This window comes from Lactuca virosa, chromosome 2 (genome assembly GCF_052849685.1).
Source record: "Lactuca virosa cultivar CGN04683 chromosome 2, Lactuca_virosa_CGN04683_v6, whole genome shotgun sequence".
NCBI lineage: Eukaryota > Viridiplantae > Streptophyta > Magnoliopsida > Asterales > Asteraceae > Lactuca > Lactuca virosa.
In genome coordinates, this window is record NC_136427.1 from 241,865,547 (window position 1) to 241,885,353 (window position 19,807).

Consider the following 19,807-nt stretch of genomic DNA (forward strand, 5'->3'; position numbering starts at 1 on the left):
GTAGCAACTTTCTTTCGGCGAGCTCCTTAGCGTGCGCGAGGGGACGGTGTGCAACTCCCTTAGCGCCTCCTATAATAAATATGATAAATATGATTATTTATAATTATATAATAAATATGATTATTTAATATTAAATTATAGTTCCGTCAAATAGTGATTTTGAAAACATGTTCATCTTCATACCTAAGGCCGAAGGGAATGATAGTACTTTTAGCACATTGTCACATAAGATATTTTTAGTTTTTTTGAAACCACGTAAGCTTAGTATGTTTAGCAAAAAAATATATAGAAAGTGGTAGTGTACCAATTTAATAGAGTTTATTTTGGAAAAAAAAGAGAGAGAAAAGAAAAGAAAAAAGAATTAGTGTGGCTGTAGCGACTCTCTTCCAGCAAGGGCGGTGTGTAGCGCCCGTAGCGCCTCCTAACGAGGCCTCATTAACGACTCACTCCCTTAAGCCTAATAAAATAATCATTTTTGGTGTTATCAGCCATGTAACATCTTTTCGGTCCAAAATTTTATTAAATAAAGTATCGATTTTACCCAATGTTCTAAAAAGCTCGTCACGGTTCCGTCATGGCGCGTCATGACTCCAAGGCTTGTACTTGCCGCCAAGCTTTGACAAAATATCGCATTAAGTTACATATGTATATCAAAATGAATAATAGTAGAAAATACATATAAAATTATTAATTATATACAAAATTGCCGCCTTAAGTCACGCTTTACAAACGACATGGCTCGCCACGATTCAAAAAAGCTTGAGGCTTGACATTGCCTCCAAGTCACGCCTTACGTTATTTAGAACATTGATTTTACCCTTCTACTCCTTTAAATTCACAGTGCATAAAATCTGGATGATTCACCTTGCTGAATATATTGTCATTTCTTTTGGTGTTAATAAAAAAAAATAACATATAACCATATAAGTATATCGACCCATAATATTTTTAATGACATCCATCAACAATATATTTTGATATATTTAGAATTACTTTTAGCTTTAACTCTTAAACATGATGAATTTTGTATTATTTAACATGGAAAACTTCTAATTTAATCAAACAATTTTTGGAAATGTGATAAAAATCTAAATTAATTTGATTTACGTTTAGATAGTAGTATGTATTGTAGTACCTTTATTTTCATATAAAATAATAAATGTGAGCAACTTTTTACAACATATATATATATATATATATATATATATATATATATATATATATATATATATATATATGAAACGACATGGATCTCTAATCTACTCGCCTCATGAAGAGTTTGATCAACTTTTAGAGCACGAAATGTTGATTGGTCTCTCTAATTGAAGCAACTAATCTCATGTTGGCATGTTTTATGGTGTACTTAAAGCCATTTATTGTAAGTTGTGATAAATAATGATAGGTGACTTTGTGTGTATCCTCAAGATGAAAACAGTAAGGCTTAAGATGGTAAGAGGGCTTGAGAGTATAAAATACATATGATTGTTAAAGATGTACTAAAGATGAACTTATTATGACTAATGTTGTTATGAACTTATTTTCTTTAATTTAGTTTCTTTAAGAGTCCCAACACATGTATATCACTAGGCTTCCCAACCTAACATAATATTTTGAAGTGTGTCTGAGGTGTATGTCAGTAGGGATGCTTTAGAGTTTCCTGGTGTAATGTCCGCGTTTCCTACTAGAATAGTCATATTTTGTAATAACGTTGGTCAACTATTGTAATATTTTTATGAATGAATAAGAAAGGAATATTCATATATTTTTGGGCTTAAGTGTTTTATAGGATGTTTTTGTGTATATTATATATGATATAATAATAAAGATTAAAATACACAAAATAGAATAATAATTAGGACGAATAACCTTAAGGAAAGATGAAGTGGTCGCACTAAGGAGTCCGGAGATATAAAGAACGCTCAAATCCGACTTGTAAAGAAGAAGTTAAGCTTCTTCGAAGTTTCGCGAATAAACCGACACGACTCTACGTATCGTAGAAAGTGAAATTTTAATAAAGTACTTTTTAGCCTAAATAATCTAAACGAAATTCATAGTAGTAGTTAAACCGAGAGCGTGCATATAGAGAATGCCCAAATCTGACTTCATATGAGGAAGTTATGATTTTTCGAAGTTTCAGCTGATGGGTTTTAAGCAAAACAAACAATCCTAGGTGTGCATGCAACCCTAACTGAAGATCTACGTTTTCTCTAATTGAACATACAATAATGAACAAAAAAGTATAAACCCTAGATCCCTAGTGTATAATCGAAATTCTCATAGTAGAGGGTTATAATACATACCTTTAATATTGTTATTGTAAACAATCTTGAATCCTTGCTCGAAAGACCTTTGGTAGCAAGCGCCATAAGTGTCGTGCCTCTAATGGTTCACAAACAAACTCAAGCAACCAAGGAATACTATAGAGATATATATATATATATATATATATATATATATATATATATATATATATATATATATATATATATATATATATATATATATATATATATATATAAGGGAAGAAGTATTTCGGCTCTAAGCCTTTTGGAGGAGTGCATGGACGAAATCTAACCCTAAGCAGAGTTTATATAGGTGTTAGGAAGGTATTGGATAAGGCAGGTGTATCCAAGATAACCTTAATCCCTTAACTTCCTCCCTAAGGCATCCAAGGCACCTTTAGAGCCCTAAGAAACCATAGAAGCATGTAGAATTCATTCCCCCTACTATAGGGAGGTTCTAGAATTGCCCAATGTTCAACTATTGAACATTGTCACCTTTAGTCCCTGCATTTTCAATTAATTCTTTTAATCCTAAAATTAATTCCAAATTAATTTTTGATTAAGTATTAATTAAAAAATATGATTTCTAATTAATATATTATTTCCATAATACATTAATAAATAATTTATTTTGATTTCTAATTAATTTATTAACCAAGTAATAAATTAATAAATCATGCTTCTCTCTCTAACAGTCATCCTATTCAATTGCTAGGTTTGAAGGCAACCCAAAATGACTGTGCTACTATAAATTCAAGTTTATACCAGTTATAGCTATGGGCTTAGACACCTAATCCAACAGTCTCCCACTTGGATAATTCTAATAACTATAACTGTCAGTATAACTACTAAATTGTCTAGCAAATTTGTAGCTACCAAAAGCCGTTGTCGAACTCTAACCCAGTCAGTAACGTGTCCTAAGATAAGTGATCAAATATTCATCCATTCTACAAGATATCATATGGACATGAGACATGGATTATAATCATTCTCTCTGTCCAAGATTTGTTTCCCAATTTCTGATTTATGACGACTGATATCAGACTACTAATTGAACACATCAATTCAGTCCAGACTTGGCCAAACACTTTAGATGTCATCATCAAATCATCGAGAGGCCCACATATATTGCTTTTCCCGTTAGGGCAAAAGGAACGGATAAACTCCGACTCATATGTCTGTACTATTCACTCATCAAATCACGCACAACAATACACTTTATAACATCAAGTTACTGATACGTTTACGCATTATAAATGCACGACTGACTCGTAAACAACAACTCATACATCTCTGTTTTAAGAATATAAGATATTATCGTCTCAAAATTACTTGTGACAAAATCCATGAAGTAATTCTTTGAGCGTGGGTTAATCTAATACTTAAATCCCCATTTCAAAAGTACTCATGGATACTGCAACAAACCATTGCTATGTATAACCCCTTAGACAATCTACAGTCTGATTCATGACAGTCTTAATTTTCTACTTACTTCCAAAAGTATGATCGACTGTGGATGTTTGAATAATCCAATTATTCGGGAAGTAAAACATGCGAATTGAAACACAATAATAACCTAATTAACTATGGTCTCAAAACTAGTGAATATAAATAAAACACTTATTATTTAATCACCATATTAATTAGACTTTATTAATTGTATATGGGATTCGATACATAATGTCTTACATAAAGACATGATACTTGATCAGTTTGTTGCTATAATATTTCCATATATCGAATTTCCTATGTTGAATCACTTCAACACGATATTCATATATATTCATGACTAAGTTCCATTAAAATCCTTCAATCTAAACTTTTAGATTTGAAATGAAGTGTAAGTGTCTTCTCCCTTAAAATTTTCTATAGCGAAACAATTCCCAAACTTTTCAACTTGCAAATTTGTAAAATTTGTTTCCTACGAAGAGTATTGCCAACTTGCAACACTTAGCATAACAATTACGATTCCACTAGCATAACAATTATGCTTCTATCTACATAGCAATTATGCTCCCACTAGCTTTGACATGTACCCAGAAATCAACTGGACTTCCAGAAATCAATATTTTTTTGACTTTCTTACTAAAGTGCATATTTCTGATACGTAATGTTTCGATAAGTCTTCAACTAGACTTCTCAAGCTCATACACCTTCATTAGATGGCATATGTGTGTGTTTAAACCCTTTCAGAACTTATAGCTATAAGTCCTGAATGCTCAAACTATTCCTTTCCATTTCTCACAATTCGAACTATGAAAAGGGATGTCGTAATCATATTGTGAATTTGAGAATGCAATTATCACAACTGCTAATCATAATGATATTTATCTTTAAAATCTACTAGCGAAAGTGTTTCCTCATAATCATTTTCATGGATTAGAGCGAAACCTTTTTCCATCTAGATCTTAAAGTGTATACGTTCCTATCTATGTGAATTTATCAATTCCAACCTACAATCATAATATAATGTAGAGGACAAAACCAAAAAATCAAATTTATTTCTGCCTTTCATGGACTGAACTTTGCGTACTCTTAATTTCTTGCCTTCTGGTAGTATAAGGGCCTACCAATGCTTTAAGCAGCTCACTCATATTGATCAATGTACTTTCACTGACCAAGGTGCTCTACCTTTTGCAGTCAAATGAGAACCATAGAACTCATATGCTTTGCTAACTCAACTAAAAGTGCACAGAAACAAGAATGTGTCAACACGATAGGTTATTAACCTCAGGTCGTGTGCTAGTGATTACTAAAAGGTTTATTCTTGATTGACTCCTGAAACTTTTTCAAAATTAATAAGACTCCCACTGACTTCTTGACATATAAGTTTTTCTGTTAAGGAACATTCCTTGACAAGCAAAAAAAAATATTCAAAAGTTAGCGTGGATTCTTGTCGAGAAAACACTTTATTGAATTGGTCTGAGTTCATCCTCTATTTTAAAATCCAAAACATCACAACTACCAATTCTAAATGTACCAGAGTAAGAAAACATTATTACTTCACATTTTACGAGGTGTTATAAACCTACTTAGTACGAAACAATCTTAAAGATACGAATTGTAGTTACTAGAGTATGACTCTAAAACTTTATTGGAAACAAAGTATGACTCTTCTCTTAATTAAACCATTTCACAATATCTGATTCCTCTTCTTAGTCAAACAATTGCACTAAGATGTTCTTCGAGGATCAATTGTGACATGATTCCATAATCATCAAGATGATCATAAAACATGATACTAAAGTAATCTCCTTTCCTTTCAGATTGGAGAAACTTTTATCTTTCTGCCTAACAGATTCTTCATATTCGTTCTACTACTCTTTGAAAACTTTTTCAAAGTGTTATAATTATGCTTAATCTTATAAACACAACCATGTTTATTGAAACATCGGTAAACCATGACGAATAGAGTTATCGTCCTTTGTAGTGGATCCCAAGAGTCCATATCAATATGTACTAGATCCAATAGTCCTTCACTTTGACTCACATAAACATGTGATCAACGAATTAGTCTTAATCTTCCAACGATCAAGATTCTCATATATCACACAATTCGAATTGTATGACTCCAAGTTTCTATCCAATTGAAACTTGGGCGATGAGAATTCCTTTTCACTTGATTAATTATGATATTTACCACAAACGATATAACTAAGAATCAAATCCACATTTAACATTGCTAATAATAAAAATGTAACCACCAATTTTCATAAATGTCATTGCAAGGAAATATAACCAACTATATAAACCAAAATTTCACTTTTATTGATAATAAACAAAATTTTGGAACTTGTCGTTACAATGCAAAAAATATGAAAACAATGTTTCTAGACATTTCCTAAGCAATTTATTAAGTTATCATAACTCTCAAGTAGTAGCTTCCAGAATCTGATCATCGAGCCATGCGACCGAAATCCATCTCTCTCGATCAGATTCAACTCACTCTTCTTAAGCTTCCTTCTTTCTCTTAGATCCTGCAAAAACATCAAAATGTGACTATCACATCATGCATTAAGAATCTATGAATAAGAACTTAATGGAGTTAGATAGTGGATGTACCTGAAGTAGAGTCACACCATTTGACTTTACTATCTCTAAGATCATTCAGGTAGATAGGGCAGCTTCGCATCCAATGCCCCTTTAACTGGCAATAGAAACATATGGACTTTTCAGGAATAGCACATGGGACTATCTCAGAATTAGCCTTTCTCTTTACCATATGGTCAAACGGTTTGACCTTGGCCGACCCCTTTCCATTAGTAAGAGAAACCTTTTCTGGACTACCAATTTTGCCATTGTCAATGTCTATGGAAATTTGGGAGACAAATCCTTCAAGCATATTTGCTTGACTTGTGCTCTTAAGCATTTTTGCTTCAGCAGCAATCAACATATATGTTAGATCAATTAGGGTCACGTCGTGATTCCTCATATAGTAATCTTTGATGAACTAACTATATGACTCAGGAAACGAAAGAAGAACCAAGTCAATGGTCAGCTCCCTTGGGAAAACGACACCCAACATCCCTAATCTGTTAATGTGCGATTTCATTTTTAGAACATACGCACATACAGACTTTCCATCTTGATGTTTACATGCCAATAGGGCTTGAGTAGTTTCGTACTTTTCAACTTGAAGAAGACATGACTTAGGGAGAGTCACTAGAGGAGGTGGAGGAAGAGTTGGAGAAGCATGATTTCCAGTTCCACCATTGCTTGAAGAAGGGAACATTCTTTCACCTTGATCAACATGTGGAAGATCATATTCATAAAGAAAAACATTTCCAGAAGGACGAGGAGAACCATTGTTGTCTTGACTCGACATATATAAAGGGAGAAAAGAGAATTCAAGTTAGTTGATTTTAATCCTTAATTATTAACCCAAAAATTTAAATTACGACTAAGATCCATATTTTCGAATCCAATTCTGAAGAGGGTTGTCGTAATCAAATTCGAATCTGTTTTAGGTAGGTAAAGCATTTACCAATTTCAATCTTATGAAACTCCAAGATCTTTTGAGATTCATTGAACCATTCAAAGGCATGTTTAATCTCGATTATGCTCTCACTTTGTGACTAGGATGCCGAGGATCACAAATAAGATGTGAATAACCATGCAAATTAGCTTGGTACTCTCGATGTCATTTAGCATCTAAAATTAACGTGTCGGTTAACCACACGCGCTCCATTAATTCAATGATAATTTACGAGACACCCATTGCGAATAATATTAGTCCCATATTAGTGTGCCAGTTAATCACACACGCTTCACTAACGACCAATAAGGTGCAATGATCAATTTCATGGGTTAGCATCAAATTCACATTATTCATAAAGTAACTAAGAGTGGGATTTTTAGAAAAATGATGTAATTACTTTATAATTCATTATACTTATTAATAAGAATTATTTTTTCCTATCAAACCCGTTCGGCTAACGACCCTCCACCATACAAGAGAGCGGTGGGTAAGAATGGATACCCAATTTCGGTAATTTTACAGGCCGTTTCCTTAAACGCCCCTTATAGTATGGCTTCGTGAATGAGGCGTACTAGCGGTTTGATTGACTTTGTATTATACATATAATATATATTAAACCTTTAGTTATATATATATATATATATATATATATATATATATATATATATATATATATATATATATATATATATATATATATATAGTATAAGGTGTATTTTAAAACATTTTAAAATATATGGATTTATTAAATATCCTTTAATTAATCATTTAATTAAATTATCAACAAAATCCGTAAGAACTAAGTGGGGACCCCCGCGTTGCGGGGGTCGGATGCGACAATTTTTTCCGTTGTTTGGTCTTTGTAAATGTCATTTGATCAACTATTTGTATATAGTTTGAGTATTGTTATAGGGCAAGTCAATTTAAAAAACATACACTGTCCCATTTTACTGTTATGGACCCTTTTAAATTTGTATCTTTATATAAGTTCATAAGAATCATTTATATAAGTTCATAAGAATCATACAACTTGCCTAACTACACCTAGTCCAAATACGACCACTGTAGTTCCAGTTTTCACATTTGCAGCTTTCCAGGCAACAGCTACCCCTGAAAAAAAAAGTATTTTCATAAACTCAATTTCCCAAACGCATGATCTATTAATGTTCATTCATTTTATTACCAATCTATATATTAAACATAGTAAAAGGAACATAAAAATTAACAAAAGTTACCTGGTGATACTACAAATCAACGAAAAATGGCGGTGGCAAATTCACCTAAAAAAGCTTCATTCTTGACATGTGGATTCATGTAGGTATTCCAGCGAACAGCTGCTGTGCAACAATAAAAAAATAAAAACAAAAATTAGAAAATGTAATCTTAGACAACAAAAAAACAAACATAGCATATGTCCGGTATAGAAGTTACCTTAAAGAATGGTGAAGTTGTGAAATCGGAGATTAAATCCGACGGCTGGTGTATCCATGGTTCTTCTTTCCTAAATGAGAATGCACTTGGGGCATTTCACTCGTAAAAATGGAAAAAAAAATACATATAAATTGAAAGTATGTTGCCATTTGGGTCATTTTACTCGTAAAAATGGAAAATGCACCTAATAGCAATGTAGTTTGGTTTTTGGAAAAAAAAATAAAAGAAATTACAAAAAAAAACCGAAAAAAATGTGTAAATTCAAAGCTCGTTGCTATTTATTGCATTTAGCACCTAAAGATGGAAAAACAAAAAATGACTATGTACTTTGTTTTTTGGTAAAGGAATAAAAACAAAATGCAAAGTATATCGCTATTTACTCAATTTACTACTTAAATATATTCAACATCAATCTGAGTTCAAAACCGTTGAAATCAAAAAAAGATTAACTATAAAAACGATATGCAAGAGTTGTGTCATCCAAAATTGTTAAATTCAAATTTTTTTAAGTATAAAAACATTATGCAAGGGCATTTTCGTCCAAAACTGTTAAAATAAAAAAAATAACTAAAAAATTAGTATGCAGGGGCAGTTTGGTCTAAAACTGTTAAAAACAATTTTTTTAAAGTTTAAAAACAATATGCAGGGGCAGTTTCGTCCAAAAATCTTAAAATCAAAATTTTTAACTATAGAAACAGTATGCAGGGGTAGTTTGGTCCAAAAATGTTAGAATCAAAATTTGTAACTACAATTCTATGTTGGTGTAATTTTTTTTTTAAAATGAAAGTAAGATGCGATGTTTGATAGATTTCTAAAAAAAAAAAAAAAATAATAAAATAAAAAAGTGAAAACAGAATGCTATATGAAGGCATTTTTTAGACTACGATGCTATATTTGGGTATTTTTTTCAAAAAAGAAAAATCAAAATGCAACGACTATGTATTGGTAGTCTAGACTTATTAGTGGGAACTTCAAGAAATTGGTGGCACAACATTTTTGTGAATTATAGTGCAAACCAGTTCTTACAAATTCCATTTATGACAAAGAACCCAACTAATAGTCATAATATACAATCGCAGTTATACCGGTAACCATTTTGCAATATCAGATTTTGATCTAAGGTTGTTCCTTAATTTTAATAATCGTTGAAGCTGTTGGACTAAAAATCGATACGAAGTCCAATTAAGATCCAATTCAATTAGAAAAATCCTACACTTGTATCTTTTTTTACCTAATCAACAACATAATGACTAAAAGTGTTTAGCCAAAAAACATGGGTCAATGTATCAAGACAACAATCCGTTATCTATTTGACTACTCTTTATTTCCTCTTAATCGATCTCATCTATTTCTCAATTTCATGCCGTGAATGGGCTTGTAGTTCCAGATTCCAATTCATAAATTGTAAAACAAAAAAATACCATAAATACTCTACTAATTTGAACAATTAGCATATATAATTGCACCATAATTATGCTGTTACTCTTTTTCCAAATCCAACATACGAATCTACAGATAAAATAATAACCAATAAAGTGGCAATTTTTGTATAATGATGAGAGGAGGTAACTTTCATGCACATGTTGATAGGAAAGGGAGGAACTCCACCTCTGATCATGGTTGCAATTCATTGTTACTGCTGTTGAATAGATTTAAATGTAACCAAGAATTTGCCTCTAATCACAACTAATCAAAATAACCCGTAAATTACCTATAATCACATATAATAAAAATAGTCCGTAAATTATCGACCTTTAAGGACATACGCTTTGTCAAATAGACGACTTCATAATGCAGGTCTAAAAAGATAGGAAAAATGTCAAAAATACCCTTTTCTTTGTAACAAAATTTCAGTAGGATAATCAATCTTAATATGCCCATTTTGACAACAATTCAAAGTAATACCCGAGAGCCTTTACTACTTGCCACCGACTTTGTTTATCCCATATCTGCAAGGGATTGCTGCTGCAGAACACATTCAATTAAATATGAATTAGATAAAAAAACCAACATGCTGACAAACTGGGAGAAGGAATCGCATATACATAAATTACATGCATTAAACCTAATGATTTCAGTGACTCTACTGTAGAACACGGAAGAGATGGAGAGAATACTTCACGTATCTTTTATTCATTATTGTAACAACTTAATTGAAACACTGAAAGAAAGAAAAATATATATAGAAAAAAAGGGGGCCGGCCCTAACCCTAAAACACCAGAATTACACCATTACCCCTCCAGATTAAATAAAGAAATAAATGAGAAAAATAACTAAATCTTCACTCCCCCTCAAGTTGGATATGGATATCAATCATATCCAACTTGCTCTTCATATTTTCGAATTTATTCTTTGGAAGGGCCTTTGTGAGAATATCAGCAATTTGGAAGAGCAATTTGGAAGTCTGATGGAACATAGGACAACTCCAGAATTCCAGATTCTAATTTTTCTTTAATGAAATGACGATCAATCTCCACATGTTTTGTGCGATCATGATGAACAGGGTTTCTTGCAATTTCAATTGAAGCTTTATTGTCACAGAATAGAGTCATTTTCTTAAGACTCTCAAGTTTTAGTTCCTTCAACATTCTTTTTAACCATATTCCTTCACAGATTCCTTGACACATTGCTCGGAATTCAGCCTCAGCACTGCTTCTAGCCACCACGGACTGCTTCTTACTTCTCCAAGTCACCAGATTGCCCCACACAAACGTGCAATAGCCTGAAGTTGATCGTCCATCTACACAAAATCCTCCCCAATCAGCATCTGTATAAATGTTTACTCCCCTCTCACCGGTCTTTTTAAACAATAATCCATATCCAGGATTTTTTTTCAAGTAGTGGAGAATCTGAAAAACAACTTTCATGTGCCTTGTTGTAGGGGCATTCATGAACCTGCTTACCATACCTACAGCAAACCCGATGTCCGGTCTTGTGTGTGCAAGATATATTAATTTTCCCACTAGTCTTTGGTATCTTCCTTTGTCTACCTGCTCATCTTCGCTTTCTGTTCGGAATTTAATTCCCGGTTCCATTGGTACACTTGCTGGTTTGCACCCCAATAAACCAGTTTCTTCCAAGAGATCGAGAGTGTACTTTCTTTGGGATACAGAAATGCCCTTTCTTGATCTTGCAATTTCCATACCAAGAAAGTATTTAAGTTGTCCAAGATCTTTTATTTCAAATTCTCTTCCTAATATGAGTTTCAGTTCCTTAATTTCCTCTGAGTAGTCTCCAGTTATAATGATATCATCTACGTAGACAATCATTATTGCAACCCGTCCATCACGGGAGTGTTTGGTGAACATCGTATGATCGGTTTGCCCCTGAATGAATCCATATCGTTTCACCACTTGGGTCAACTTTTCAAACCATGCTCTAGGTTACTGCTTCAGGCCGTACAAGGATTTTCTAAGTCTGCACACCATTCCTTTGTTCTCTGGGGACTCGAGTCCCGGTGGAACATCCATGTAGACTTCTTCTTCTAGCACCCCATTTAAGAACGCATTTTTCACGTCAAGTTGATGTAACGGCCAGTCAAGATTTACAGCAAGAGAGAGTAATACACGAATGGAGTTTAGTTTTGCCACAGGAGCAAACATTCTGCATAGTCGATCCCGTAAGATTGTGTAAAACCCTTAGCGACTAGTCTTGCTTTAAATCGACTTACACTTCCATCGGAGTTGTACTTGACAGCAAACACCCACTTACACCCCACAGTCTTTTTTCCTGGTGGAAGGTTAGTGTACTCCCAAGTTTTGCTTTTCTGAAGGGCATTTACTTCTTCATTCACTGCATTTGCCCATTCCCTTTTTGAAATAGCTTCTTGAAAGTTTCTAGGAACCTGAATTTTTGAAACTGAAAGAGCAAAAGCTTTTTATTTGGGTGAGAGTTTATCATATGAAACGAAGTTACTAATTGGGTGCATAATACAACTTCTCTTCCCTTTTCGTAAGGCAATTGGAATATCTAGATCAGCTGACCCATCAGGGGAAATATAAGAACTAGAATCTTTAGGTTGAGTATTACCTGTTGAATCTGGGCCAGATTCATGGCTGTATGCTTCAGTATTGACTTGCTCTACCACTTTGGCTTGCTATTTCGGCCGCCGGGTATAGACAATGTAGTCTTTTTGAGCACCATTATTTAAGGTTTCATCTGTTGATGAAGTTGGGACAAATTCCGGAATACTTGGATTTGACTGGTTGGTATCGACTTCAACCGAACTTGGTATTGGGTCGGGAATATCCATGTGTGGGATCGACTCGGAAGGGAATAAGGTGGGATAGTCCAAAAACTGATATTCCCCACATTTCTCCCCCTGAATATCGGTTTTGGAATAATAAGGTTTATCTTCAAAGAATGTGACATCCATGGAATGATATAATTTTTTAGTGGAAGGAGAGTAGCACTTGTAACCACGCTGGTTCGGGGAATATCCTAGAGAGACACATTTGAATGATCTAGGATCAAGCTTGCTATGATTTGGCTGATGATTATGAACAAATGAGGTGCAACCAAATATTTTAAGTTCCACCTGGGATATAATTCGAATGTGGGGAAAGCTAGATTGAAGAGATTGGTGTGGAGTATTGAAAGAAATGACTCGAGAAGGCATCCTATTAATAAGGTACGCAACAGTTAAAACTGCTTCGCCCCAGAAATAGTTTGGAACTGAACTAGATAATAGTAACGAACGAGTTACCTCTAGTAGATGTCTATTTTTCCTTTCCGCGATCCCGTTTTGTTGGGGAGTGTCAAAACAAGATGTGAGATGAATGATTCCTTGTTGAGTAAGATAGTTGCTCAACTCGGAATGAAATTATTCTTCTGCATTATCAGATTGAGCACTTGAATTTTTGTTGCGAATTGGTTTTGGACCATTTGATGAAAACGCTGGAAGATCGACCCAACTTCAGATTTTTCTTTCATTAGAAAAACCCAAGTAACACGAGTATGGTCATCGATAAAAGTAACAAACCATCTCGCACCCGAGATATTTTTTACTCTGGCAGGACCCCAAACATCACTGTGGATTAAACAGAATGGATGAGAGGGTTTATACGGGAGTGGAGAATAAGAATGTCTAACATGTTTGGATATTTGACAAACTTCACAGTTGTAAGCAGTTGGATTTTTATTCACTAAATGAGGAAACAATTTTTTTAAATAATAAAAGTTTGGATGACCCAACCTATGATGCAATAACATCACATTATTTTGACTAGAAACATGAAACAAAGATGAAACTGGATGTTTTCCTGTCTTCACAACTTCAATGTGGTAGAGCTCATCACAAACTTTAGCACTGCCAATCATCTTCCCCGAACTCAAGTCCTGAAACATACATACAGATGGGGTTAAGATGGTAATGCAATTTAAATCCCTCATCAGTTTAATAGGGGCTAGCAAATTGAAATTGAGAGAAGGGACATATAACATAGATTTTAGTGTTATATTTTTGGATATGACAATTGTACCAATGCCTCCTACTTTTGCGTCTTCTCCTGTAGCGACACGTATGGTTCTGCCATTAGATACCGGTTGGAATTCAGTGAATACACTCCGTTCGCCTGTCATGTGATCAGTAGCACCACAGTCAACCACCCAAGGTTTTTTTCTACCTGTACTTGTCATGAATGTGGATGATATCCCACCTTGCTGAGCAACAGTGGCAACTCCTTTGTCTTCACGGGGTGTAATTTGCAACATCTTCCTAAGAGCTTCAATTTGATCCTTGCTAAAAATCTCCTGGTTGTCACTAGTTGTTGCATTTGCACGAGGTTTCCAGTCAGATGGTTTTCCATGAATTTTCCACAAGTTTCCTTGGTATGACCAGGTCGTTTACAATGATCACACCAAGGTCGACCATTCCTTTTCTGAGATATTCCTGGAATCACTGGAGATTTCATACCGGATGAAGCACGCGTTGCAAGAGCTGAGACCTCATTTGTGATGTTGCTAGCATTTCCCAGCATAACCTTTCTTCGACTTTCTTCTCGCCTGACTTCTGAGAACACTTCTCTGATGCTGGGCATAGGTTTAGTACCCAAAATTCTTCCACGGACTTCATCAAGTTCTTGGTTGAGCCTAAGAAGGAATTTATAAATTCTTTCTGTTTCAACCAGTCGCTTGTACTGTTTTCCATCTGTTGGGCAGCTCCAAGTTATAGCATCAAGGACATCGAGTTGCTGCCAATATCGGTTCAGTGCTATGAAATAACTTGTCACAGTTGACTCTCCCTGACGAAGATCATGGAGAAGCCCTTTGACTTCAAATAATGCAGAAGTGTTGTCTTGGTTTGAAAACGTATCACGAGCCGCTTCCCAAATTTCTGATGCAGTTTTGTAAAACATAAACTGTTCACCTATTTCAGGAGTCATAGAATTTAGGAGCCACTACATAACCATGTTGTTTTCTGCTTTCCACTTTTTGTAGGTAGGGCTTTTATCATCTGGTTGAACAAGATTAATAGACAAGTAGTCTTCTTTACCCTTTCCTCCAATGAAGATTGAAATAGAGTGAGACCAAAGATTATAGTTTTGACCATTCAGTTCATATGCAGTGGGTAAAGTGATGTAATCGGGATTGATAGTTTGTGGAGCTTGACGTGGGTTTTCATTTGAAGAGCCAGAACTAACATCTTCACTGACAAAGGCAGAAGATATATTCCCGAATTTTATAGAATTATTAGTCATGATGACCAAATAGAGAGATAATCTTTCCACAGTAGATGCAGAAAGAACAGAAAAAAAAACTGATTTTGAATAAATCGACCAGGGGATGGATTGATACGTGAGTTTCAGAGAGAAAAAAAAACTTAACCGGTTGGTTGATGAACAGTTGATTAGAGCATGATCGAGCTCCGCTCTGATACCATAATGATTTCAGTGACTCTACTGTAGAACACGGAAGAGATGGAGAGAATACTTCACGTATCTTTTATTCATTATTGTAACAACTTAATTGAAACACTGAAAGAAAGAAAAATATATATAGAAAAAAAAAGGGGGCCTGTCCTAACCCTAAAACACCAGAATTACACCATTACCCCTCCAGATTAAATAAAGAAATAAATGAGAAAAATAACTAAATCTTCAAAACCTATCAAAAATGAAGCGAGGTGTTAACAACTCCATAGTATTAAAAGACGTATCAAACCATCATACATTTCACAACCAAACTCTCAACAGAAAGTTCTTTTGTTGTTTCAGTTTTAACAACTCCATAGTATTAAAAGAAGTATGTCCCTACCTGGTACTGTGAAACCTGCGAGTAAATGCAAACCAAAAATGCAAGCAAACAGTCAGGAACTATAATTAGGAAGTGAGAGAAAAAAAAATCTATAATCGAAAGATTATTTCTCTTTGAAGCATAAAAGCAAACACCTGATATGCATTTCGAAAATGATATGATAATTTTTTTTACCTTTTATTGAGGAGCTTCTGATAATGAAGTTGATAAAGCTGAAATAACAAAAGAAATTATGGAGTTGTTAAAGCTGAAAAATAATACGTAAAAGTGCCAAAATAATATAAAAGGACATAATATTGATATTATGGAGTTGTTAAAGCTGAAATAACAAAAGAAATTTCTGTTGACAGACGTGACTGAAATAGAACTGGGGAAGAAAGCAAGAAACCCTAAGTTTCTTTGTTTGAAATCTTGCTAGGTCCGTTGGAATCGGTTGCCTTTTTGCTCTCGCCTCCTTCTCCGCTGAACCACCAAATGCTGTCATTTGTACAATCTGTATATTAAACATACAGTAATTTGCATATGCTTCCAGGAATCTTCAAGAAAATGGTGTAATAAAAGAAGCAAACAACAGATCACATACACACAAGTATTTGGGTTCGTATGAAACAAAACAAAGACATAGCAAAACACTAAAACCTTAACAAGAATCAACGGTGGAGTTAACCGATGACAATCAACCACTTCTGCATTTTCGGTGGGGAAGATAGAGTACGATGCATCTTGAATCTTTGTAATCGACTTCCAAAATTAGTGATAAAAGCAGCAGCCACCGACTCCAGTCGAAGTCGAGAAGTACATGAAGCGGAGGAGACATGAAGATGGTCGCGGTGGAGAAAGTTTAGAGTGAAAGCAAGAAGGGGGCGGCGACCCCAAATCGACATCGGCAAACGAAAACAGAAAAAAGTTGAAGAAAAACGAACCTGTAACTGTATTGTGCGAAGGTCACCGGTCGAAGGCTTCACATGGGGGTCGACGGCACACGTCGGAGAGCGGAGTTCGATTTGTACAGGGGGGATAGAGTAGGGCTGATTTGTAGATTTTTTTCTCCACCGGTGTCGATGTGTTTGGTGGGGGGAAGATAAGGCAGAAACGATGGGGAAGGCGTGGGTATCAGCTCCATTCTTATATTCTAAGGGACCAAATTGTCAACACCACAAAGTTTAGTGCCAAAAATCTGAAGCACTAAAAATATGAAAACTTATGGGTCATTTTTGTCAAAAAAAATCATGATGTTCACTATTCAATGAAATGGTCATCTTTAATATATATATAAGAATGTAATTTAGGATTTACATTTTAAATTTCAAAAATTAAACATTTTAATTTAAATCTCAACCAACCCTAAAATTAACATTAATTAAAAATCAAATTCATCATTTAGTAACCAATTATGGATATATTAATTATCCTTTAATTAAAAAATTAATTAAATTATTAATCATATCCATAAGGATAATTATAATCAAATAAAATCAACATTATCCAATTCATAACTATCTCCTAACATTTAGGTCATATTTAATTATCAAATATTACCAAAAATCAGATTATGGCAGATTTAATAAAAGATAATTACCAAATATTAACCAAGTAAATCAAGTTAGGCAAGAAAATCCGAGATAAGGATCTGACGCACCAACTCGCCGAGTTTCAGTCCAACACGTCGAGTCCGAAGAACCAACTCGACGAGTTCGAAGAACAGAATGACGATTCAGTTCCCTTCTCCTTGTTCAAGTTCATATTAGTATCAATTCAACAGAAAACTAAACCTAGACTCTGATACCATTGATGAATTTTAAGCAAAACATACAATCCTATGTGTGCATTCAATCCTAATTGAAGATCTACGTTTTCTCTAATTTAACATAGAATAATGAACAACAAAGTATAAACCCTAGATCCCTAGTGTATAATCGAAGTTCTCATAATAGAGGGTTATAATACATACCTTTAAGATTGTTATTGTAAACAATCTTGAATCCTTGCTTGAAAGACCTTTGGTAGCAAGCGCCACAAGTGTCGCGCCTCTAATGGTTCACACACAAACTCAAGCAACCAAGGAATACTATAGAGAGAGAGAAGGGAAGAAAAATTTCGGATCTAAGCCTTTTGGTGGAGTGCATGGACGAAATCTAACCCGAAAGAGGGTTTATATAGGTGTTAGGAAGGTATTGGATAATGCAGGTGTATCCAAGATAACCCTAGTCCCTTAACTTCCTCCTTAAGGCATCCAAGGCACCCTTTGAGCCCAAGGAAACCCTAGGAGCATGTAGAATTTGTTCCCCCTACTATAGGAAGGTTTTATAATTGCCCAATGTTCAACTATTGAACATTGTCACCATTAGTCCATGCAGTTTCAATTAATTCCTTTAATCCCAAAATTAATTCCAAATTAATTTCTGATTAAATATTAATTAAACAATATGATTTCTAATTAATATATTATTTCCATAATACATTAATAAATCATTTATTTTGATTTATAATTAATTTATTAACCAATTAATAAATCATTCTTCTCTCTCTAACAGTCATCCTATTCAATTGTCAGGTTTGAAGGCAACCCAAAATGACTGTGCTACTATTAATTCAAGTGTTTACCAATTATATTTATGGGATTAGAATCTAAACGAGAATTAAAGATCTCGTTAGTAGGATTCCAACAATATAAAGACAGTCGAAAACAGGCACCGAATGAGAGAGTTATGATTTTTATACGGGCTTTAAGAATATAAGTTTGTTAAAAATATAGCTTTAAAAATAAAGTGAAAATTAGCCAACGATGTATAAACAAAAGTTGTAGATCTCGTCAATAGCTACGCATGGATATAAATAACTTCGAAAACGTAGCTCGTATGAAGAAGATATGATTATTTTTTAAAAAAAATTGAAAATACATGCGTGCGCGATGCGCCTCGACAAGAGGTGCAGAGCGCACTGACACTCCACTATATTTCTGTCACATCTCACACTCTACATGGAGCCACATCACCCACCCGACAAGGTGCATGGCGCGAACAGAGAGGGTGCACGATGCGCCTGCCCCAAATTTGTAACACTCTAAATTTTCAAACAAATTTTTCATTTTTAAAACCACATAAAACCCAATATCACATTTCTCAAAAACCCAAATGTATAAATTATTCAAAGCACAAAACCACAAAATGTTTAATAATATCCCAGAATCCTCAAAACATAATCTCAAGCTGGTGTGTGTACAATCAAGCAGGGGCCTTCCCGCGATCATCGGAAGTACCTGAAACACATAACACATAACACAGTAAGCATAAAGCTTAGTGAGTTCTCCAAAATACCACATACAACACATTAGCCACTCGAGGCTATAACTCTGTAAGACCCTCCGGTCAATGTGTCTCAGTGGGACCCTCCAGTCCCACAACTCTGATGGACCCTCCGGTCCTAACTCTGTGGACCTTCCGGTCCTAACTCTGTAAACTCTGAATAAACACATAGCATAAATCACACAGACATAATGCATTAATATCACAGTACTCAATAAACACATAAGACCCTATGGTGACAAATAAATACCACTCTAGGTAAAGTATAGTGAGAAGACTTACCTCGTAAGCTAGCAAGTAAAAGTCTCGTGCTCGGGAATCCTCGATCTAGTCTCTACCTATCACAAGGATAGTATCTCAAATAAATACTCTCCTCACACTCAAATGCACCAAACGTTGATCTCTCTTACACTCTAGCCTTAGAAATGGGTAAAAGACCATTTTACCCCTTCCTGACCTCCATCACTCCTTTGACCAACCTTAAAGTCAACAGAAGTAAATTCCAGTCAACAGCCCAAATTGACCAGACTCGCGGAGTGCACTCGTGCGACTCGTC

At 34.5% G+C, this 19,807-nt stretch overlaps 2 long non-coding RNA genes across 2 annotated transcripts; both read right to left on the reverse strand.

The window, feature by feature from the left end:
• Window positions 1–8,280: 8,280 nt before the first annotated feature.
• On the reverse strand, window positions 8,281–9,426 carry LOC145156897 (uncharacterized). Its single transcript, XR_013736963.1, has 3 exons — window positions 8,692–9,426; window positions 8,496–8,594; window positions 8,281–8,370 (listed from the first exon to the last, which is right to left on the reverse strand). It is a non-coding gene; the product is annotated as an uncharacterized LOC145156897 (long non-coding RNA).
• Window positions 9,427–9,973: 547 nt separating this feature from the next.
• Window positions 9,974–17,016, reverse strand: LOC145160628 (uncharacterized). The gene is made up of 5 exons (XR_013738176.1): window positions 16,870–17,016; window positions 16,299–16,439; window positions 16,121–16,158; window positions 15,947–15,961; window positions 9,974–10,656 (listed from the first exon to the last, which is right to left on the reverse strand). It is a non-coding gene; the product is annotated as an uncharacterized LOC145160628 (long non-coding RNA).
• Between the last annotated feature and the right edge of the window lie 2,791 nt (window positions 17,017–19,807).